The sequence below is a fragment of the Microtus oregoni genome, unplaced genomic scaffold (assembly GCF_018167655.1).
Source record: "Microtus oregoni isolate MIOR12 unplaced genomic scaffold, Mior012 000044F_ref0000062, whole genome shotgun sequence".
NCBI classification, from domain to species: domain Eukaryota; kingdom Metazoa; phylum Chordata; class Mammalia; order Rodentia; family Cricetidae; genus Microtus; species Microtus oregoni.
Window position 1 is genome coordinate 3,349,666 of NW_024543218.1, and position 25,561 is coordinate 3,375,226.

Sequence of the window (25,561 nt, forward strand, 5' to 3'; positions counted from 1 at the left end):
ACTGTGTCCTTTGCTTTGCAGAAGTTTCTCAGTTTCAGAAGGTCCAATTTATTTATTTTTCCTCTCAGACTCTGCGTTTCAGGTGTTATATTTAGGAAGTGGTCTTCTGTTCCATGCTTGTTAAGCTACTTTTCACTTTCTCTTCATATTTATCATTGTGAGCCTAGCCTTTAACGGCTGAGCCTTCTCTCCAGCCCTCACTTTCTCTCTTTTCAGTTGCAGTGTGATCAGATTTATATTAAGGTCTTTATCCCCTTTGGACTTGAGCATGGTGATAGATATGGATCTATTTGCATCCTTACATGTTGATATCAGGTTATGCCATAACCATTTGTTGCAGATGCTTTCTTTTTTCATTGTATAATTTTAGCTTATTTGTCAAAAATCAGGTGTTCATAGGTATGAGGATTAATATCTGGGTCTTTGATTCAATTCTGTCATTCAATCTGTCTGTGTTTTTGCCCATCATCTCTTCCTCAAACCTCCAAAATGAACTGTTTGCTTAATTAAAACATATGTTCCCAGGTGTCTCAAATATCTCAGTGTACCATTTTGATACTGTCCCGAGCAGTGTGTAGTCCAAACCTGGTGTTTAGATGGTGAAACAATTACATAGTGCAGTTGAAATCTTCCTTGTGTGACTCACACTTCTTTTGGAGACTTCAGAGTCACTGTAATGCATGCTCATATTTCATTGCAAAAAAACTTAATCATTTTAATTGTCATATGCAGCAGATCTGTAAGAGGTTAAAGATGAGTATTTGTTATGTATGCGTAGATATCAGAGAGAGACTCAAACCCAAAATTAAATACAGGAAGCTAGATGAAACCTTTCCCTAGAAATAGTTATTTCCCTGTATGATCACTAATATTATGGCTAAAGAGATATTTGTTGTTAATTTCTCCCAAGAAATTACTGTAAGCTCTTTGCCAATGTTCACTTCCTGTCCATAATGATTCAATTTCAACATTAGTAAAACATGCTAAATTTTTTTTATTGAGAAAAGGAGGAAAAAAAAACAAGTTTCCACCTCCTCCCAGCCTCCCATTTCCCTCCCCCTCCTCCCACCCTTTTCCCCCTCCCCCCACTCCTTTCCCCCTCCCTCTCCAGTCCAAAGAGCAGTCAGAGTTTTCTGCCCTGTGGTAAGTCCTAGGTCCTCCCCCCTCCGTCCATATCCAGGAAGGTGAACATCCAAACCGGCTATGCTCCCACAAAGCCAGCACATTTAGCAGGATCAAAACCCCGTGCCATTGTCCTTTGCGTCTCATCAGCCCTCATTGTTCGCCATGTTCAGAGAGTCCAGTTTTATCCCATGCTTTTTCAGTCACAGTCCAGCTGGCCTTGGTGAGCTCCCAATAGATCAGCTCCACTGTCTCAGTGGGTGGGTGCACCCCTTGTGGTCCCAACTTCTTTGCTCATGTTCTCCCTCCTTCTGCTCCTCATTGGGACCTTGGGAGCTCAGTCCAGTGCTCCAGTGCAATAATGACGAATATCTTGCATATCATCATAGAATCTTCATCTGGTGATGGATGGAGATAGAGACAGAGACCCACACTGGAGCACTGGACTAAACATGCTAAAATTTAACCTTGGTAAATTCTTGCTAATAGACGAAGTTTCAGTTTTCTTTTTAAAAACAGCTCAGTTTCTTTTTCCACATAACTTTTTAGTCTTTCAGTATGTTTATATGTTTAAAATATCGATTATAAGATAATATCTTTCCTCTGCAGTAAAATACCTATAGGGAATGCATAGAGCATAAAATGTCTAGAATGACGGCCAGGAGGTGGTGGCTCAAGCCTTTAATCCCAGCACTTGGGAGGCAGAGGCAGGTGGAGGTCAAGGCCAGTCTGGACTAGAAGAGGTAGTTCCAGGACACATTCCAAAGCTACATAGAAACCTGTATCAAAAAAAAAAGTCTTGAATGTAACCAAACTCCAGATCCAAACAATCCATAAGTACCTTTTATAATTTTATTTCTACTAAACCATTTTTTCTGCTTTAGATGATAATTCTCTTTGACTTGTCCCCTTTTATGGTTTGGTTCTAATTACTATTTTCAATTTTTTACTCCAATAATGGGATATAGATGGTCAATGTCTTGCAACAATTTCTGAAATTTATTAAGATTCCACATATAACCTCTCCTAATTTTTAACTTTTGGGCTCAAATTTTTATAACACTATTTTATATGCTGAATAATTAATACAATCACCTTTTTGTATATTTTCAGAAGTAATTCCCAAGGAGACAAAGTTTGCTTTACTTCACCAACCATTTTCTCTAAAGTATTTACATTTGAATCAGCTAATGACATTCCATATAATGTTGAAAACATACCTAACTTGAGTATAATTTCCATTGTAATAAATAACAAAGTACTAACATCCAGTACTTTATATCCTAATTGGTTTATAATAATAACTTTCAAGGACTAGAAATTTTCATTACATGTTTAAGTGAGTTAAATTAGATAAAATGGTTTGAGTAAGAATATAAAAATCATAGACAGTATGTTTTGATAAAAATGTCAAGTTTATATCAAAAGGGAGCATCCATATCTATATCAATATAAAATATATAAATAAGTAGTTGCCTTTTTAAATTAATTTTAATGATCTATACTTTTACATCATACACATATATGCCCCTTTATTTTTTTTTTTTAGATTCAGTAATGTACACTTTTATCCTATCATTTCATTGGGTGCCTTTTGTAAGTGGATGTATATTTATGAATATATAGAGCTGGTTTTGGAGAAAGACACTGGCTCTGTCCCTCTATAAATCCAAGCATGTCATTAAAATAAAAATTCAGAGTTTCTCTCTCAATGTCAGGATCATGGGACAGAAAGAAGAATTTAGAAAAATTTTCACTTTTCTACATTTCTACTTTCAAGTCTATTGTACATGTCATTGAATATATATGTCTGTATATGACTATAAATAATGTTTCAGTTTTCCACAATGCACAATGAATTTTCCTGCAGTAATTTCTGAAGTTTCAGGAAGAAGTTGGGGCCCCACAACAACAACTCAACCTGGTTGATACAATGGCATGATGATGATAGTGCTACTACCAGACGTGTTTCGCATACCAGCTGCTCAAGATGGTTCCAACTTGGTTAGCTGAAATGGTCCACTTTTTACAATGTTCTGGACAGACCTTATAAGAAGAAGATCAGAAAAACTTTACATAATACTCAGAGACTATTTGCAGTTATACCAGACAGTAATCTTGGAACTTAACCATCATTTTAGTTTCGCAGGATCCCATAGAAAGAACATCGCCCCCATGACAGCTGGAAGTAATTCTAAAAGACTACATCCCCTCTCCCAACAAAGTTTGTCCTAGGGTTAGGGACATCATTTAGGGGTTGATTATAATTGGTATAGGGTTGTGGGTTGGAAGGGAAATTTTATGGGCTCAGGGATTTCTTTGAAATAAAAGGGAAAATTGGATGGAATAAGATAGTGTGAATTTACATACAATAATAATAAGTAAGTAATAGAGTGAATTCTTGTGAGTTATAATTTATAGGCAATTGCTTTGATATAGATTTTTGTATGTTGATATAATGTTAAATATTGAATATTATATGCATTCATGCTTCTACCAATGCTTAAAACATTTTATATATTAATAAATATATTTATCAAATTGCAATGTACATTTCTTCCACTGATCAAGATACCTATTCATTGGTTACATTTTGAGCCCATTGTCCTCATTTGTTGTACAATTGTTTATTGTACAATATTCTAATATGAAGTCTTAGTCTTTAAGTTATATAGGTATTAGAATTATAGATCAATAGTCATCAATGTTTGTCTTACTTATAGTTAGAATAATCAGGTTTTTCACACACATGAAGAATAAATGTTGAATAGATAGGTAAATCAGCCACTTCAAACAGCTGTAAAATCTGGATTTTACATAACCTAGGGTACTGTTGAAGTGAGACACAATTACTACTGGTAGCATTGTCTATTTCCAGGGAATGTTAAGCACCGGAGACACTCAAAGCTTGTTTTCTTGTTGTCAAAACTAGCCTTTGGGCAAAGACATGCTCATGCCTCAACCTCTGACAAAATACATGGTATCCAAAAATGGATAAGCAGTTCTGTTAAATCTTGACTGGCATTCATCTCAGAAACAAATATACCTACCTCTGTTTGCTGAGCATTGTGGTAAAGGCAAAATACACCAATAAGCCCAGTTTGCCCATCTTTTTTTTCCTTTCTGTAGGCATTAATTTTCTCATGCATACAACATACTGTTGATCTTTTCTCTTTTTCTTTCCCCATGAATAGATACTGCTCATATAAGGAGGTATCCTATACAAATGACACAGAAATAACAGAATTGATTCTCCTTTTCAATTTCCTTCTAAAGTGACTGTCTATGTCATGGAACAAGAATGGGGAACACCAGAATCGTAAAACTATACTGTCAAAGAAGTATGCATTTCACTCTCATACTTACACTGTACTCATATATGGTATATTTTTGAAGGAAGTGACCTATGATGATGTGCACATCAACTTCACTAAGGAAGAGTGGGATTTACTGAATCCTTCCCAGAAGAATCTCTACAAAGATGTGATGCTGGAGACCTACTGGAACCTAACTACTATAGGTGAAAATGAATTTCTTTCATGTTTCAAAATATGGAGACAACTTTTCCTTGGTTTATAATTTTGCTCTGTAATTTGTTTTAGAGAAAGAATAATGGGGTGAATAACACAGTCACAGTTTTTAGGTGCACTTAAGATAATAAGCTAATTGTTGCACATTCTTAAATAATATAACTTCTATTCTGGTACTGTATTTTAGGATACTTTTGGGAAGACCTTAACACCAAAGAGCATTGTAAATGTTCTAGAAGACATGCAAGGTAATTTTCTTGGGCAAGTTCATAACAAATTTCCCTTAAATAGTTTGTAATGTGTTCTGGAACTTTAAAACAAAAGCAAAAGTGTAAATAAGCACAGCTTTAAATATATTGATGGTTATTAAATTCTCACAAATCCATATACCTCAATTTCTTGTATATGAATTGCATCTGCAAAGCCTTCATTTAAGAAAAAGTCTAGGTAGCAATGCCTAAACAGATATCACCATTTGATTCATAGCATCATGAGAGCTATGTTGTAGAACTGCTGCTTCATTTGCTTCTTGCTATTCATGACAGAAAATGTATACATATTTCAATGATGATGAGTATAGCTGCAAAACTTTCTACTAATTCAATAGCCCATGGTAAGCCTTGTATCACTCATATACTTTTTGTGACTGTGCTAAGTTTAGTGAAATCAGATTAGTCAAGGGTCAAGGGGCAGTGATGTGGAAAAACCTTAATATCTATACCTCAAGTCTCTGAAAGTTGAACCTTGTGGATTCATTTTGGAAATCTTTTATACACTATTCTTTTTTTCATATATATATATATATATATATACATATGATTTTTTCATATATATATATGATATGTCACTCTTGACACAAGTGTATGAGCAAAGGAATATGGAATAGGAATATGGAAATATTTAGCATACCTCTCCTTAAGAACAATTAAGAAGATAAACTGTAGTTCCTATGTAGAGTATACATGTTTAATTTGATCCACAAATACAAAGTTAATTTATTTTCTATCATCATGGTTAATACATAAATACAAACTCACATTACAACAAAAACAAACAAACAAACATGAGTTCTAGGTCTATGCAAATACTTCTGGGTGTCTTAGTTCACTTACCAAATGTATAATGATTCACAATATAGTAAAATTATGAATGGAGTAATGTTTGTAAATGTTGTAATAAGAGTGGCGGGCTACGTTCCTGGCACCCGGCCACCCGCATGGCTAGCATTATCCGAAATAATTACACGGAAATTGTTTTCTTTTAAACACTGTCTGACCCATTAGTTCCAGCCTCTTATTTGCTAACTCATACATATTGATCTAACCCATTTCTAATATTCTGTGTAGCACCTTGGGCTGGTGGCTTACCAGGGAGGATCTTAACCTGTGTTTGTGTCTGATGGGAGAATCATGGCGACTCACTGACTTGGCTTCTTTCTCTCAGCATTCTGTTTTCTTTACTCCACCCACCTAAGGGTTGGCCTATCAAATGGGCCTAGGCAGTTTCTTTATTAATTAACCAATGAAAGCAACAGATAAGATACAAGACCCACCTCCATCATTTCCCCTTTTTCTGTTTAAACAAAAAAGAAAGGCTTTAACTTTAACATAGTACAATTACATATAGCAAAACAGTTATCAAGCAAGAATTACAGTTACAATATTTATATCTATTTTATCTTTTATCATAACTAAGGAAAACTATAACTATTTATTTATTCTTCAACTCCATCAAGACTCCAGAGTGATATAATATTACCTAAGTAAACAAGAAATCCAAAACTCTAGAAATGACAGAGACATCTTGCTCCCTGTACAGTCACCCAAAGTTCTTTTGTTTCGTTGGGGCATCCGTCTTCGGCCTTCAGACCCATAGTGTTCAGCAGACATTTCCATGAAGCAGGAAATTTCAAAGACAGTTCAGTCACTTTCTGCTGTGTCCTGCAGAATGTCTTGCAGACTCTTTCATGAATCAGGAACCCTGAAAGAACATCTTGCCTTTAGGCAAGTTCAGCTGTCCTTTCTCTGCGGGTTCTTTGTGTCCAGTTTATGCAACAGTCCAGGCAAGAGCAGTTTCTTGCCCAAATGGCTATCAAACTCCATAAGGAGCCTCTTCGATGCCCATCTTCCTCTTGAAGTAGCTTGATGCTGCCAGGAGCAGATGTGTCTCATTGTCATGAAAAGCCCTAAGGGATTAAAACATTTAAATGCCATATTCTTATTCTGCAGTCTTTCAAAGATATAAAGAATACCTATCTAACTGAAATATATCTCTATATATAACCTGAATATCTAACTAACATGACTACAAGCTTGACTAATATTTATGATTATCCATCAACAACCTGTATTTCCTAATTATACATTACATTTTAAAAATGAACTACACAATCACAATACCTTAATCAAGATACTGAAATACATATACGTATAACAAAATTGACCTTAAAATCCACACCAATGCAAATTATTCATACCTATATCATATCCCCCTTTAAATGTAAAAGAACATTTATAAACAATATTTGGGAACATGGGCACAGTTTTTTTCTCTCCAAACTGCTTCCTGCTGAATGGGGGTGCTGTTATTCAGGTCTTTTATGGGATAACCTGTCTGCTAGGTTCATCTCAGTCGGCAGTTGAGTGAAGTAATTTTCTGAAGGTGTTCACAGCAACCTCTCAGGAGGGCATGATCATACCATATTGGGATAGACACAATCCACAGGGTCTCATCCTCTGTGAAAACAAAAGAAGAAACTCCTTTCCAAAGCATCATATCCTTAAACCAAAATTCTGAAGTCATAACACCCTTATGAAATCCATTCTGGTTCAGCTTGGTAGCCCATGTAATAAAATGTCTCTCTGTACTTAGCTCCTGTACAGTCAAAAATTTTAAAGAAAGCACAATAATACAAAGAATCCAGACTCACTGTGAATTTTCCATTTTTATGTGTCTTATTTTTACTCTATCAGTTTACTTTATTCTGTCTCTTTAAAGACTTTACCCTTTTTTTAAAGACATTAACTTTATTCTTTATATTCTTTTTCTTCTCTCTCCCAAGCCTACGTACATTCATCCAACACTGTGACTCATTTAGTGGTCTTTTATGTCTGAATCTGTTTTATTGTGAATCTGTAATTTTTTTTACTATCCAGGAGCATTTCTTAAAATGTTAAGCAGTTCTTAAAAACTTAAGTTGCACCATGTACAGGTAATATGGTACCACCTGAGTCCTGCCTAGTCTAAACCTTAACCATGCTATTATTATGGTAATTACGGTAGTTCCTGCTGAGACCAGCATAGTTCAGCATGGTTGAGCTGAGCCTCTCCTGCCTCAGAGCCATTTGGTGCCCCTGAGCCACTCACAGTTCCAGGCACATGGCAGTCCACATCGCCATCAAGCGAGGTGTACCACTTTACTCCAAATGCTCCATTCAAAAGCTCTGTCTCCAGCAGGAGCCAGACAGATATGGTGATGGCGGCACAGCCCAGAAAGCCGGCATTTTAAAACAGCCAGTTTTTTCCTGCTGCTGAGTCAGGAAAACTTCTTTGTGGCAAGCCACCCACAAAAAGCCAAAGCTGTATTAAACTCTCTCCCTTTTCTAAAGACCTCTCAGGTTTTTAAGTGGATGTAGTCCATCACGTTAGAGAGCCACTCTGTCATAATATGAGTGGGTGGGTGCCAGGAACGTAGCCCGCCGCTCTTATTACAACAGGTAAAGCACTCAGTATATGCAGTTCTCTTCAAAAATGTAAAAAATACCCTAGAAAAATATAGGTAGTGTTATAGATGAAAAGATAAACCATGACACAATGGAATTTATCATCACAAAAATTTTTTCTAGATGTAAAATGACCCCCAATGAGAGAACAAAACATGATTTTAAACAAAGCTATAAAACCTTGATATTAGATTCCTTTTTACAATTTGAAAAAATATGAAGTTAATTCATATAGGTATAAGGTTCAACTGCATTGAATGTGGTAAAGCTTTTACATGTGTAAATTTTGCTTGCAGGATTGAAAGAAATCAAACTGGAGAAAAGTTTTCAGTATATTCTCACTGTGGTAAAGTCTTGTCTTATAACACTCATCTTCTAAGGAATGAAAAAACACATAGCGGAGAAAAATGCTGTGAAATTAAGCAATGTGATGAAGTCTTTTCTTGTCACAATCATCGTGAAATGCATAAGAGAACACACAGTGGAGAGAAACCCTATGAATATGTTCAAGATAATAAAGACTTTCTGTATGTAACTCATCAAAGTCATAAACGAAAACATACTGGAGAGAAAACATATGAATGTAATCTGCATGGTAAGGTCTTTGCTGATCAGAGCCATCTTCAAAAGATTAAAAGAATATATACTAGAGAGACACCCTATGAATATAATCAGTGTGGTAAAGACATTACTCAATGTACTGTTTTTCAAACACATAAAAGAATACAAACTGGAGAAAAACCATATGAATATAATCAGTGTGGTAAGGCCTTTGCACGTCATATTAATCTTCAATTGCGTAGAAGAACACGAACTGGAGAGAAAACATTTGAATATAATCGGTGTGGTAAGGCCTTTGCACACTACAGTAATCTTCAAAGCCATAAAAGAACACATACTGGAGAGAAACGCTATGAATGTAATCAGTGTGGTAAGGCCTTTGCATGGCACAGTGGTCTTCAAAGACATAAAAGAACACATACTGGAGAGAAACCTTATGATTGTAATCAGTGTGGTAAGGCCTTTACACGACATAATCATCTTCAAATGCATAAAAGAACACATACTGGAGAGAAACCCTATGATTGTAATCAGTGTGGTAAGGCCTTTGCACGTCTCAGTCATCTTCAAAGGCATAAAAGAACACATACTGGAGAGAAACCCTATGAATGTAATCAGTGTGGTAAGGCCTTTGCACGACACAGTAATCTTCAAGTGCATAAAAGAACACATACTGGAGAGAAACCCTATGAATGTAATCAGTGTGGTAAGGCCTTTTCTCAAAACAGTGTTCTTCAAACACATAAAAGAACACATACTGGAGAGAAACCCTATGAATGTAATCAGTGTGGTAAGGCCTTTACACGACATAATAATCTTCAAATGCATAAAAGAACACATACTGGAGAGAAACCCTATGATTGTAATCAGTGTGGTAAAGCCTTTGCAAGTCTCAGTCATCTTCAACTGCATAAAAGAACACATACTGGAGAGAAACCCTATGAATGTAATCACTGTAATAAGGCCTATGCATGTCACAGTCATCTTCAAAGGCATAAAAGAACACATACTGGAGAGAAACCTCATGAATGTAATCAGTGTGGTAAGGCCTTTGCACACCACAGTAATTTTCAAAGCCATAAAAGAACACATACTTGAGAGGAACCCTATGAATATACCCAGTGTGGTAAGGCCTTTGCCCTTCTCAGTCATCTTCAAAGGCATAAAAGAGCACATACTGGATAGAAACTCTATGAATGTAATCAGTGTGTTAAGGCCTTTGCTCAACATGGTGCTCTCAAATGTATAGAAGGACATATACTGGAGAGAAACCCTATGGATGATATCAGTGTGATAAGGCCTTTGCAGACGCCTGTACTCTTCAAAAGCTTAAAATGTAACATACTCTAGAGATACCTGTGAATGGAATGTGGTAAATTCTTTTTCACAATTATCTCCAAATACATAATATGAGCCCTTCTGTAGAGAAACGCTGAAGATAATTTGGATACTTTTAAAAAATATGAGAAAAAAATCATACTGTAGTGAAACTATAAATGAATTCAGTGTCATAATGTTTTGTGTTTTATATAAGAGTAAGACTTAGTGTGTAGTCATCTGAGAAAGCTTGTGCATATTATCATAATCTTTGGACCTGATGAAAAAGCTGGGTGCTTCTTTTAAATTGTTCTTTTAGATGTCAAGCCACTTACAGTCAGTTAACAAAAATCAGTTATTGTGTAGAAAAAAGTTTGAAAATGTCAACAATTTGTTCATGCATCATTATAACTCTCTTTATTTTAGTTTGAACCAGCAAAGTAATGGATAAATCCTTTTCAGTTACAGGAAGGGTATTCCAACTTTGGTCTTCAAACCACAGCCAAAGGAAAGAACTTTGTCTCTGAATCCAGAACTAGATAATGAAACAACATCTCCCTGAAAACAGCCAAAACATTAAAAGGCCCAGTGAAAGAAACACAACTTGGCTCTCAAACCAGAACCATAAAATCCTAAAAGTTTCAACAATGTTTTTAAGCTCAAAGGATATCATTAACTGAAATATGAGAGGCATCAAGAGTCAAATCACTCATACGCTTACTTGTAGGTTTTGTATAAAAGTATCCTTAGAAGTTGGGAATATAATTATAGTTATCAGAAGATTGGGAGTGGTCATCAGGAAGGTAGATAGAAGGTGGTTACAAGGAATATTTTCTGAAAAGGAAAGATGGTTTGAAGTAATAAATGATGGAAACATCACTCTTAACAGTAGCCACAAATAATATAAAATATTATGGAATTACCAACTAAAGAAGTGAAAGGACTGTTGGAAAAGAACATTAAATCTTTGAAGAAGACACCAGAAAATGGGAAGATGTCCTTTGCCCTTGTTAGGTAGAAATCACCATAGCAATCTACAGGCTCACTACCATTCCCATGTAAATATCAGAAAAATTCTTCACAGATCTCAAAATAAAAACACCCAACTTCATATATAAAAGCCAAAAAAATGCGGGATAACCAAAACAATCCTACATAAAAAATAATTTCTGCAGGCATCACATTCCCTGACTTCTTTAGATGACTGCAGAGCTGCAGTACTGAAGAGAGCCTGGTGTTGGCACAAAAACAGATAGGAGGACTAATGGAACTGATTTTAAGACCCAGACATCACTCCACTCACCTACTACACCTGATTTTTGACAAAACACCAAAAAATATAAAATGGAGAAAACATATTTAACAAATGGTGATGGCATCACTGAATATCAATGTGGGGAAGAATGAAAGTAGATCTACATCTATCATCATGAACAAAACTCAAGTCCCAATGGATCAAAGACTACAACATAAAGACAAACACACTGAACTACATAAAACAGAATGTTGGAAGTACACTTGAACACATTGGTAAAGAGGACCACTTTCAAATTATAACCCCAGGCATCACAGACACTGAGAAAAATTATAAATGAGATTTCCTGAAGCAAAAGTTTCTGTAAAACAAAGGACATGATCAACAATACAAAAAAAGGCAGCCTGTAGTATGGGAAAAGATATTCACCTAAACCACATTGGATAGAAGACTGATCTTTAGAACATACAAAGAACTTAAATAATTGATCATCAAATAAAAAATGGAGTACTCCAATAAAAATGGAGTACAGACCTAAAAATAAATCTTTTAACATATGAATCTAAAATGACTGAGAGACACTTAAGGAAATTTCCAAACTCCTTAGTCATTAGAGAAATGAAAATCTAAACAAATTTGAGATTCCCTCTTACATCTGTAACAATAGGCATGATCAAAACACTGATGACAACTTAAGCTGGAGAGGATGTGGAGTTAAGGGAACACTCCTGCATTTTTGATGGGGTTACAAACTGAGTCAGCTACTTTGGATATCAGTATGGTTATTCCGTAAATTAGAAAGTCACCTGCCGGGTTGTGAGGCATGGCTTTAATCCCTGCACATTGGGAGCCAGAGATAGATCTCTGTGACTTCAAGGCCAACCAGGTCTACAAGAGCTAGTTCCAGGACAGGCTCCAAAGCTCAAGAGAAACCGTGTCTTAGAAAACCAAAAATTAAAAAAAAATGAAAGAAAATTAGGAAACAACTTATCATAAAACCCAGTCATGCCCTTTGGATATGTACTCAATGGATGCTTAATCATACCACAAGGACAAATGCTCAACTGTGTTCACAGCAATATTGTCAGAGCCAGAACCTGAAAACAACCCCTCCTCAGAAGAATGGAAAAAGAAATTGTGGTATACTTACACAGTAGAGTACTACAGAGTGGATAAAAACAATTACATCTTGAAATTTATGTGCAAATTTATGGACCTAGAAAACATCATAAAAGAGTGAGTTAACCCAGAACCAAAAAGAAAAAATATATGTACTCACTCCTAAGTGGCTTTTCAATATAAAACAGGGGACAGTCAGCTTACAATTCACAATGCCCAGAACATATACAACAAAGAGGAAACAAACAGAGACATACATAAATCTATTCTATATAGGACATAGAGAAAGACAAGATCTTAGTAAATTTGGAACATGTGAATCATGGGACAATGGGATGGGGGAGGAAGGGTGAATAGTGGATAAATATAGTTGAATAAAAAACAATTAAAAAATCCTTGATTCACAGCCGTTTGTGGGTGAATTAAACAAAGTGATAGTATAAAATGAATAGCTGAAATATGGAACTTTTCTTAGTTTTGTAGCTGAATGAAATACTTCCTCTTGCTAAGGCAGACTGATTTATGATATTTAATTAAAAACAATCCACACATTTTCCAACAGAAAATTAAAGATTTATACCATATCTCCCAATCTTCCCAAACCAATAATCACACATGAAACATTTGAGACGGAAGTGCTTGATTTTACCTAATGTAGCTGCATTCATTCTAAGTTCATCATGTAACACTGAGTTCATGTTTTAATGATGAATTTTGAAGGCTGTACAAGTCAGAGTGACAGACCCTGAACTATGTGAGTACTAATTGAATCTTTGACTTCTGAAAACACCAAGTTAGAGTGTAAGAATACCTTGGGCTTTTATAGGTCAGATGAGCACCTACAGAGCAATGGATCTCATATACGATATAGCTAGCATCCAGAATCAAGAACTGGATTCAAGAGAGCAACTATACCCTTTATAGATTCATTCATACTGTAAGAGACCATGCCCAAGTGCATTGATATTTTAAAGCTGTTGACTGAAGGAGCTCTCACAGCACCTACCCATTTAACTTAATACGAAATTCCAAACCCTATACAAAACTCTGTACACAAGATGTCAAAATTAAAGTTAGAATTACAATAAGCATAATCAATATTAAGGAAGGAATACATCCTAATGGTTTGATAAGCATTTTATCCTAAGGAGTCCATGTTGTAGTAGAAATGGCTTAACTAGATCATAAGAGGATGGTAAGTATGATTATCTCATCTTCAACCCCATCAAAGACCTGAGAAGAGCAATAATATTACTTGAGTAGGCAGGTAGTGCAGTCTAGCACCTTCCAAAAAGTGTAGTAGTTGACAGACAACTGACTGACCAATCAACCAAAGTCTCATCACAGTGTTGAAGAATAAGACTTCATATCAGAATATAAAACAATCTTTAAAGAACTATGCAGTAAAGCAGGACAATGACTTCAAAATGTAAACAATGTATAAAAATCTTGATCAGAGGTAGAGTAATATAATGCAATATGATAAATATATCATAAAATTGCATCAATAAAAATATGTTTTAAACAGGTAGAATCATACATTTATAGAATCTGACATAATAACCTTATATAGTTGTTACAAATATTCTAAACAAAAATCAAAACAGTCTATATAATAAATATAATTCGAATTTGTGTCAATATACAAAAGTATACCAATGTAAATCCATAAAAAATATTTCACAAGTATTCCTTCTATTACAAACTTATTAGTAGGAGTAAGTAATCTACCTATTATCCAATTCCATTTTCGCTCATTTTGAGATCTCTGGGTGTACATCATTTCACCCAATCCTATGACCCACCCAGCAGGTCCTAAGTTACTCCAGGGTCTTGAAGAGGCACTATCTGAAAGACTTGGGAGGAAAGAGAAACGGATGCCAAGCAGTATTTTGTCAAGGAATCCGTTTATTGAAGCAAGTTTCATGCCTTAAATACTCCTCAGAAAGGTACTCGGGCAGGGGGAACTCAGGAAAGGGGGAAGGGAAGGAGGGGCTTGGTAGCTAGGCAACTAAGTGGGGCAGTTTGAGAGCTAAGCAGGGCAGTTGCAAGGTCAGTGGCTAGAACACCTGCTGTTAGTGATAGCAGCAAGCCCTGAAGACACTTTGTGGTACTTTCCAGAGCTTGAGTCTCCACGATCAGCACATAATGATTTGGCTAACTTTAAGTTTTCTGTCTCAAGATTTTTACTTCAATGCCCTGTGAGAAAGGAGAAGCCTGAAATGGCTCCTGACAATCCTATATTAGTAATAATCAACTCGTAAATGTTGTTCCTGACTGTGACGACAAACTTTGTTGGGAGAGAGAATGGCATCTTCTAGAATTGCTTCCAGGGACGATGTTATTTCTATGGGATATTATAAACGCAAAATGATGGTTAAATTTCAAGATGGCTGTTTTGGATAATTGCAAATGGTTTCTGAGTATTTGATAGGGTTTTTCTGAATTTCTTATTTGGAATTCTGGCCAGAACATTGTAAGAAGGTGCACCATATCTGCAGCTTGTACCCATAAATTGGTCTCGTAGTGCTATCAGCATCATGCCGTCATATCAACCAGGTAGAGACATTGTGGGGCCCCAATGTCTTCTTCTTGGAAGCTGTTCTTTGATGAAAATGTAAGCATTATTCATGTAGACATATATTCATTGAAAGATAAGATAAAGACAAAATGGGCATGAAGGAAAGTAAAATATTCCTTCAAAATTGATCTTCTTTCTGTTCCATACCAGAAGACTGTTGACATGAGACAGAGTTTTGAATTTTTCTTTTAACATCATGCTTGGATTTAGAGAAGGATAGACATTGTCTAATTCTAAAACCATTTCTGATTCTTAAGTAGAGATGGAAACACAAAAGGACATCTTATAAAGCTGTAGCCCATACAAAGCACCTAACAGATTATCTCTCTGGGGGTGTGCCTCCTCACAGGTTTACAGGTCAGTATCTGCCCCCTTCCTGAGATATAAAGCATACAGTGTGACAAACAGAACCAGAAGAGACAGATCAGCTACTACAGGTGAGGAAAAAATGAAAATATTCCAGATAGTGAGAACAGTGTAAGCCATGGCTTAGAGGCTGCAGCAAAGTCAGCAGGACCTTTAGAGACATTCATTCCTATGCCATCAAAGCAGCAACAGCACACATCTGCCCTAAGCCAGAAACTCTGGAAGGAACACACACTGTGTTTTGACAGTCTTCCAAATAATTCCAGTATGTGTGTAAGTTTTAGGACCTCTTATCCAGGCTACCAGCTCTCAAATGCTGTTTTCAGGTCACTTCTCTGTGATAGGATAAGAGGTGAAGTGGATGTAACTTCAGGTAAGTTTGGAAGTGCATAGTCTACATTGCTTTTGGAGAGCTTCCAATAAACATTAGCCATTGAAACGTTTTAAGAATCCTACAGTAAAGACCTTTATTTCTCATTCAGCTTTGGCTCTCTGTGATTCTGCCTATTGATACTTCCATAAATACCCTCTTAGGGATGTTATCCTCACTAGTCACATGGATGCGATGTAACCTACAGAAGATGAGGAGACTGTCTTCAAGTCACAGAATGTGTATCCATGTTGGAAAAGACCTTAAAATTTTTTGTGTTCTCAATACACTGCATGCTCTCTCCTTCCACTCTACTGTGTATCCAGGCATAACTCTGCATTATGTAGACCAGAAGCAGGACAAAAGTCTCTGCATTTATCTTGAAGGAATTTTCTGACTACTCATCCCTGGAAGATCTATTCTTTCCTCTGTGCTCAGTTATGAACCTGGTGACCCTGCTCCGAACACTGCCTTCATGACTGTGTGTATGTTTGATCCCTGCCTACACACACCATATACAATTTCTGAGTAATATTTCCATTTAGACAATCTGCTACACATCTACTTTTGTGCCTCTGATGCTGTTCCACCTACTGTCATCCCAGAAGACCATCTCTCTGATGGCTGTGACATCCAGATGCATCTGAGACTTTCCACAGGCTCCACAGAATGCCTGCTGCTTGTCATCACAGCCTGTGATTACTACCTTGCTATTTGTCAGCAACTCAGGTACCTGTGCACATGAGCCACAGCTTTTTCTCAATGCCTCCAAGAGCCGTCTGGGTATTCTATGTCATCAGGTAGTTGACAGAAACAGTCATTGCCATGAGACTGTCATTGTATGGCCACCAAGTATTTAGAAAGTTCACCTGCAAGGTCCTGGGTGTGCTGAAGCTGGCCTGTGGTGACATATCAGTTAAAAATGACTTTGTCCTTGTGGATGCCATCCTTCTGTTACCTCTACTCAAGTACCTCATTAGCCTTTCTGACATGCCAATCCTGGTCACCTTCCTAAAGGTGCTCTCAGCCAGCAGGCCCTGCAAATGCTTTTCCACCTGCTTGGAGCACCTTGCTGTGGTCCTATTTTTCTATAGTATCATCATGTTTCATGTACATGAAACCTATGAACACAAATGGTTATATCTCTAACATGGTCTTTACAGTCCTCTTCATTGTGGACTTCACACCCATCAAGCAGGAAGTGATCTGCAAAGATAGGGATCTTGACTTTCTGTTTGTGTCATCAAATGCCAATACCAATGCAGAGCAGATTATAGAACTATGGGGACCTCCACTGTAGAGACACAGTCTGTCTCACTAAGTCTGTCAGTCTGACTCCCCAGTTTTCTCCTGTCCTGAACTTGTCTGAGCTAGTGTCCAGCATTTTAATGTGATCTAATCTCAAGACTTCAGCCTTCGCTAGGTTCCTTCATTCACAACTATAATACCAGCATGTGTGGGGCTAAAGCAGATTGATGGTTAAATTAATGTCATCCTGTGCTACATAGTGTGACCAGTACCAAGAAAATAAATAGATACTAGACATTAGTATTTCCTTCTTAATGTGTCCTCAGTGGGCACTGGGAGTACCATTTTAAGTACTACTTAAGAGTGCATCATTTCCTGACTGACAGTCACAAATGGCTTCTCACTGCTCTCAAAAAGATGTTCATCAGCAGGACCTCACAGCTGCCTGCCTGACTGCCTGCCTAGTTCCTAGCCTTCTCCCAGACTTTCAGTCACAATTGACAAATGTGAGTTTCGATCTTCCCTAAACTCCCTACCCCACAAACTCTTGTGTTCTTCTTGTGAGGCAGTTATTATCAGCACTCATTCAAGAACACTTGAACTTTCTTTCCCTTTAGGCTCAAAACTGTTTTCTCCTCTCATTATCTCCCTCCTGTATCTTTGGTTTCTAATATTGTTTATGGCCAGATGGCATTTTTAGGAATGTATTTTTTATTGATTTTTATTGAATTCAACATTTCTCTCTATTCTCCTCCCTGCCTCTTCCCTACCCCCTTTAGCCTTCCCACAAGGTCCACAATGGGACCTTGATCTAAATTTGGTCAGGAGATTCTGTCTTTCTCTACTTCTCCTGTAGATTAGATCTGTGTAAGTCTCTTTTAGTGTCCTCATTTTTGGGTAATTTCTTTGGGATTGTGGTTTGTAGGCTAGTTTTCTTGGGTTTATGTTTAAAAACTACCTGTGTGAAGGCGTAAGTCACAAACAATGCCACACCAATTTGGGGTTATGATTATTAGGGTGGTATTTATTTAAAGGGGAAAAAACTTACAGATCACTGTCCCAGGCAACAGCCCTCTTCGCAACCAGGAAAGGAGTCTAGTCGCAGGCGGAGCAGGAAGTGAAGAGAGAGAGAAGAGGGAAGTGGCCGCTTTTTTAAAGGGAGAGAAACCACGCCCCAGTGGGCTGGTACCTCAGCGGTGATAGGCTGGAGGAGTGGGAGGACCTCCCGCAACACCTCCCCCTTTTGTTTAAATAAGAGAGTTCTAAACCTACTATGAAATTATATACAATAAGTACAAATATCCTATTCTAACTAGCTTAGGTCTTGTATACTAAATAACTTGGCCAAGTCATGAGAGAAAGTAACTACATTTATATAGTCTTCAACCCCATCGAAGATCTGAGAAGGGAAATAATGTTACCTGGGTAATTAGGAAGTTCAGTAAAACAACTTCCAAAACATGCAACAAATTACAGAGACAACTAGCTACCTGGGCAATCACCCAAAGTCACATTAGCAGCGTTAAAGCAACCAACTTTGGCTAAGGCCTAACATAACTGACATACCATTTTCTAAGGCAAGCAACTTTTCAAAACTATCTTACCCTGTCTTGGCAGGATATGACAGTCCTGTTTTATCCATTGATGCATGCTCTGTATCTTTGTCAGTTGTTGAGGTATGGGCATTTCTTTGCCCAAACGCCAGTTCTGCCAAAAAGAAAGGCTCCAGGTGGAGTGTCTTTGGTGCTCAACATTCTCTCGGGAATAGAGTGGTGTTGCCAGGAGCAATTGTGTCTCACTACCACAAAACTCTGAGTTAGATTAAAGGCCATTTTCTACAGCTCTTTGAAGAAGTTGAAGATTATCTATCTATACTGAGTATAATCTCTATATATCTAAAGAACCTGATTAGTCTATTATAAATGACAAACTTAGATGACTATTAGTCTATATAATTCTCAATATCTATCTAACTTAAAGACTAAGACAATAAACGACTGTGAAACAAATGAGGACAATGACCTCCAAATATAAACAATGTACAAATAAACATTGCAGTAGGTAAATATATATCAATACACAATCATTATATAAGTATCTTAATCAGAGGTAGAAATGTACACTGCAATATGGTAAATATATACAATACATATATATATATATCAATACAATATATGTCAATACATAAAAAAATGTTTTAAACAGAGGTAGAAACATGCATGCGTACAATAGTCAATATAATTTAACTTTGTATCAATATACAAGAATCTATAGCAATGTATTTGTCTAAAAACAGTAACTCACAATTACAAATCTATTATCCCATCATCCCTCTTTTTTTTCTTTCAAAATGATCCCTGAGCGTATAAAATTCCTCCCCCAACCCTCAATCGTATACTAATTATAATCAACCCCTAAATGATGTCCCTAAACCCAAGGGCAAGTTTTATTGGGAAAGGGGACGTCGTCCTCTAGAATTACTTCCAGCTGTCATGGGGGCGACGTTCTTTCTGGGGGATCCTGTGAAAGTGAAATGATGGTTAAATTTCAAGATCAATGTCTTTTAAAATTGCCAATAGTCTCTGAGTATTTTGTGCAGGTCTGGCCAAAATGTTGTATAAGATGTGCACCATTTCAGCTAACCAAGTTGGAACTGTCTTGTGCAGCTGGTACCCAAAGCAGGTCTTGTAGTAGCGCTATCAGTATCATGACGTCATATCAACCAGGTGGAGTTGTTGTTATGGGGCCCCATCTTCTTCCTGGAAACTTCAAATGTCACTTCAGGAAAAACTCATTGTTCATTATGAAAAACTTAAACATTAATCATATAGACACATATAGACATATATATATATATATTCAATGAAAGACATGATAGATATATTCAATGAAAAGTATGATAGATATGAAGAAAAGCAAAGATGTTTTCTAAACTCATATTTCTTTCTGTCCCATATCATGGCTCTTGACATGAGACAGAAACTCCAGAAACTCTGGGTTTTTCTCTTACTAACAGGCTTGGAATTGGAGAGGGACTGAGCCAGAGTCCAACTTCAAAACCAGCTTTATAAATTTAGAAATATGGTTTAATATTACTTACACAATCCATTCAGTTGTCTTGATATTTCCTATTGGGCAGGTATTTTTCCATCTGTCAGTATCCAAACATCCAGGGTCCCTTGAATTTCTCAAAGATGAGTGTTTTCCTGTGGAGATAAGAACAGAACCCTGCATCCATTCTATGTTTTTCTTACCACCTGTATGAATATCATCATTGTGGATGAGTTGTCATTTCTCCTTTCCAAGAGGTTTCTCCTCTTCAAATCGAAACTTTATTAATTTTGATGGTATCCACAATTTTTCTTCTCCTGTGGAAACAAGAGCAAAACCCCTTCCCCAACGTAGCACATCTCCTGGCTTCCACTGAGAGGTCAGCACATCTTTGAAATAAATCGGTTGATTTAGTTCAGCAGACTTTTCCATTATCCAATGTCTTTCTGCTCCTGTCGTTCCTTTCTCATTAGCGTTAAGAAAATTCAAGGTTAATAAAGCATTATGTAATCTATTTCTGGGGGTATTTTCAGTCCCTTTCTGTTTGTTCAGCATATCCTTTATAGTACGATTTGATCTTTCTATAACTGCCTGACCTGTAGGATTATTTGGTATACCTGTAATGTGTTTTATATTATAATAATCAAAAAAGCGTTTCATTTTCTTAGATACATATGCTGGACCATTATCTGTCTTTATTTGCGCAGGTATACCCATGATGGCCATAACTTCCAATAAATGTGTGATTACTGAATCAGCCTTTTCTGAGCTCAGGGCTGTAGCCCATTGAAAACCTGAATACGTGTCTATGGTGTGGTGTACATATTTTAATTTACCAAATTCCATAAAGTGGAACACATCCATCTGCCAGATTTCATTTCTCTTAGTACCCTTTGGGTTACTCCCTGCAGGCAACGGTGTTTGATTATAGAAAGAACAAGTAGGGCATCTCTTTATAATGTCCTTAGCTTGTTGCCAAGTAATGGAAAATTCTTTCTTTAGGCCTTTACTATTGACATGATGCTTCTTATGAAATTCCGAGGCCTGCAACACACTTCCAATCAATAATTGATCAATCTCAGCATTGCCTTTGGCTAGAGGACCAGGCAGACCTGTATGGGACCGGATGTGTGTTATGTACATCGGACAAAGCCTGTTCCTGATTATGTCTTGTACCTGGATAAACAATGAAGTCAACTCTGTGTCATCTGGTATAAATTCAGCGGTTTCAATATGCAAGATAACTCTTTCTGCATATTGTGAATCTGTAACTATATTAAGAGGTTCTTTAAAATCCCTTAGCACCATAAGAATGGCATATAATTCTGCCTTCTGGACAGAATTATAAGGGCTTTGTTCCACCTTACTCAATTCATCTGACTTGTAACCTGCTTTCCCTGATTTATTTGCATCAGTATAGAACATACGGGCTCCAGTTATTGGAGCATCACGTACAATTCTAGGAAGAATCCAAGAAGTTCTTTTTATGAGATTAAGTCTATCACTTTTGGGATAGTTGCTATTAATTTCTCCCAAAAAGTTAGCACAAGCTCTTTGCCACGGTTCATTGTCTTCCCATAACTTTTTTATTTCTTCAGTAGTAAAAGGCACTATAATTTCTGCTGGGTCTATACCTGCTAGTTGACGAAGTCTCAGCTTACCTTTTATAATTAATTCAGAGACCTTTTCCACATAAGTTTTTAATTTTTTACTTGGTTTATTAGGTATAAATATCCACTCTAAAATAATATCTTCCCTCTGCATTAGAATCCCTGTAGGAGAAATTCTGGAAGGCAATATGACTAGGATGCAGCTAAGATTTGGGTTCACCCTATCCACATGTGCCTCCTGTAATTTTTCCTCAATCATTGTCAGTTCCTTTTCTGCTTCAGCTGTCAGTTCTCTTGGACTATTCAAATCTTTATCACCATCTAAGGTTTTGTTTAATTGAACTATTAGATAAGGTGTTATCCCAACAGCTGGTCGTAGACTGGAAATGCCTCCTAACAATCTTTGGAAGTCATTAAGAGTCTTTAACCGGTCTCTCCTAATTTGTGCCTTTTGCGTTTTAATTTTCTCTAACCCTATTCTGTAACCTAGGTAATTAATAGAATTTCCTCTTTGAATCTTTTCAGGGGCAATTTGTAATCCCCACCTAGGCAAGACTTTCTTTACTTCTTCAAACATCCTTTCTAAAGTATCTTTATTTGAATCAGATAATAAGATGTCATCCATGTAATGATAAATGATGGACTTGGGGAATTGTTTACGAATTATTTCCAATGGCTTACTTACAAAATATTGGCACAGTGTAGGACTATTGAGCATACCCTGTGGGAGGACAGTCCACTGATATCTCCTATTAGGCTGAGAATTATTATAAGTAGGCACTGTGAAGGCAAATTTTTCTCTATCCTTTTCTTGTAACGGTATAGTGAAAAAACAATCTTTCAAATCAATAACTATAAGAGGCCATCCTTTTGGTAACAGAGAAGGCAAAGGAATTCCAGATTGTAGTGGGCCCATAGGTTGAATTACTTTGTTGACAGCTCTTAGATCTGTCACCATTCTCCATTTACCAGATTTCTTTTTTACAACAAACACAGGAGAATTCCAAGGGCTGGTTGATTCTTCAATATGGTGAGCATCTAGTTGCTCTTGCACCAGCTGTTCCAATGCCTGTAGTTTATCTTCAGCTAGAGGCCATTGTTTGGTCCATATTGGCTTCTCAGTTAGCCATTTTAAAGGTAGGGCCGTTGGTACCTCTAAAGGTTTGGTATTTGCTGTATGTTCTTGTACAGCCTGAATGGCTGGTGACCTTTTTCCATAATACCTCATCATATCCTTCCCAGAATTATGAGTTCCTGGAAATACAGGAATGTTAATCTGGGAATTCCATTGCTGTAGCAGGTCACGGCCCCATAAATTTATGGCAATATTGGCTATATATGGCCTTAGTCTTCCTATTTGCCCTTCGGGCCCTATGCATTCAACCCATCTTGTGCTTTGTTTTACACGAGATAGGGTTCCAATTCCCAGGAACTGAACATCTACCTCTTGAAGAGGCCAATTCGGATGCCAAGATTCTGGGGTAATGATACTTACATCCGCACCTGTGTCTAATAAGCCTTCAATAAAAGTGCCATTTATACAGACTCTTAGCTTTGGTCTTTGATCATTAATAGAAGTCTGCCAAAATATACGTTTACTCTGTCCTATTGGGTTTTTTGACTCATCCTCCACACGTAATTCTTCATTTAGACCAGTATTACTTTTTACAGCAGAAATTGGAGCTTTTAATTTTCTTGGTGAGGCACGTTCTCCACTGTGACTGGGAATGACTGGGCCACTGTTGGCTTGGGGGCCTGCGAGAGGCCCCCCAAGGAGTTTCCCGATGATATCGGATTGCCCCGTCTGTCTGTTGTTGACCTACATTCGTTGGACCAATGCCTGCCTTTACCGCATCTCCTACATATACCTGAAGGCCGAGGTCTCCTATTTTTGTCATTCCCAGAAGAGATATTATTCCTAGAAATTCTTTGCCTGCAATTCCTTTGCAAATGTCCTAATTTACCACAATTAAAACACCTGGCAGTTTGATGTCTCCTCATTGCTTTGGAAATCGCTTCTCCTACCCAAGATTCATCATTATAGCTAAACGTCTCAACATTCATCGTATGCTGAATCCATTCATCCATAGGTGCTGATCTAGACTTTAAAGGCCCAATTATCTTTTTGCATTCTATGTTTGCATTCTCAAAAGCTAGAGATTCAAGAAGTATTCGTCTAGCTTCTGGGTCTGTTACCCCTATGTCCAGAGCCTTAATTAATCTTTGCAAAAAGTCAATAAAGGGTTCTCTCTGTCCCTGCCTAATTCTGGTATATGATTCAACTCTTTTTGCTGGATCTTGTATCCTATTCCAAGCATTTAAAGCTGCTTGGTGACATAGACACAGTACTTCATTGTCATAAAGAGCTTGGACCTGTGGATCAGCATATTCTCCTGCACCAAGAATTTGATCTTGGGAAACCTCAATACCTTTTGCTCTTCCTTGCTGTTCCATATGTTTGGATTCTTCTCTGAAATAAATTCCGAACATCAAGGAAGGTCCATTATCTAAAACTGCAGACACTAACTGATGGAAATCATGGGGAGTAGCTCTAGCATTAGAAGCCCAAGTCCTTATCATTTCCTTTACATATGCATTGTGCAAGCCAAAATTAACAACAGCTTGCTTAATTTCTTTCAGATCATTCATTGCTATTGGCGTCCATCTAGCATCTCTGACTCCCTTTGAGCCTTTAGAAGTTGATGCTTTTTCAGAATTAAGTATAGGGTATGTCGCTAGAACCCTGGGTAAGCCAGTTCTAATAGCTGGTGGAGGCCTTGTATCCTGTCCTTGTGCCTCCTTACTCTGTTCACCAGCTGCAATAATTTCCCCAATCTTTTCAAATCTTTTTATCATTGTCTCTCTTAAATCCTGAATCTCCTGACCTGTATATATTTCCAGTGATTTCACTGAGGTATCAATTTTTTGGTCCCCATTCTGCACCTGTGATTCCAAAGCTTTAATTTTTTCCTTCAAAGATAACATGTCCTCCTTAAACTTTTCTTGTATATCATGTAGATTCCCATCTTGGAGGTACATTCTGTCTGTTACCTTATCAAAACTTTGTGATAAAGTCTGAACATCAAATTCAACAGCCTGTACCCTTTCAGGTAACTTTCTAATACCCTTGGATATGGAATCAATTTTGTCTGTCATAGTATCCACTTGTTCAGATAACCTCTGATTTTCAATAATTTTAATCCTGTCAATTAGTTGTTCATTATTAGTTCGTAAAGATTCTATCATTCTTAGGAGTGCCATATTCTTCTGTTCATTATTAGTACGTAAAGATTCAATCGTTCTTAGTAGTGCCATATTCTTCCTTAATGATAGAATATGGAAAAGAAAACTGAAGGCTAGTAACAAGCAAATTAAGGTATCCCCATAATCATATAAACCTTGTATGATGTAATTCATTGTATTAGTAAATATAAATTTACTAATCCATTGTATTAGTGAAAACAAAGCAGTAAAATTTGCGTTAGAAACAAAAACTGCAATATTACCTATTATCCAGCAGGTGGCGCTGTTGCAGAGTCGCGGTGAAAACATGGTCCTGTTTCAGTGCCTTAGTAGATGTTAAAAACTGGAAAATGCAAGTTTCTCAACAAAGTAAATGTAATTAAATCAATTCCTGAGACGGAACCAGAAACCCAGAATCCAGGGGTAGAGAAGAGCAATCTGGAAGCCGCTTCTGCCTCCACGTGAC

The 25,561-nt window shown here is 37.0% G+C and overlaps 1 pseudogene; it reads left to right on the plus strand.

Moving 5' to 3' along the window:
* The window catches only part of LOC121434681, a 69,610-nt pseudogene extending 52,367 nt beyond the window's left edge, over positions 1-17,243 (plus strand).
* Positions 17,244-25,561: the final 8,318 nt, after the last annotated feature.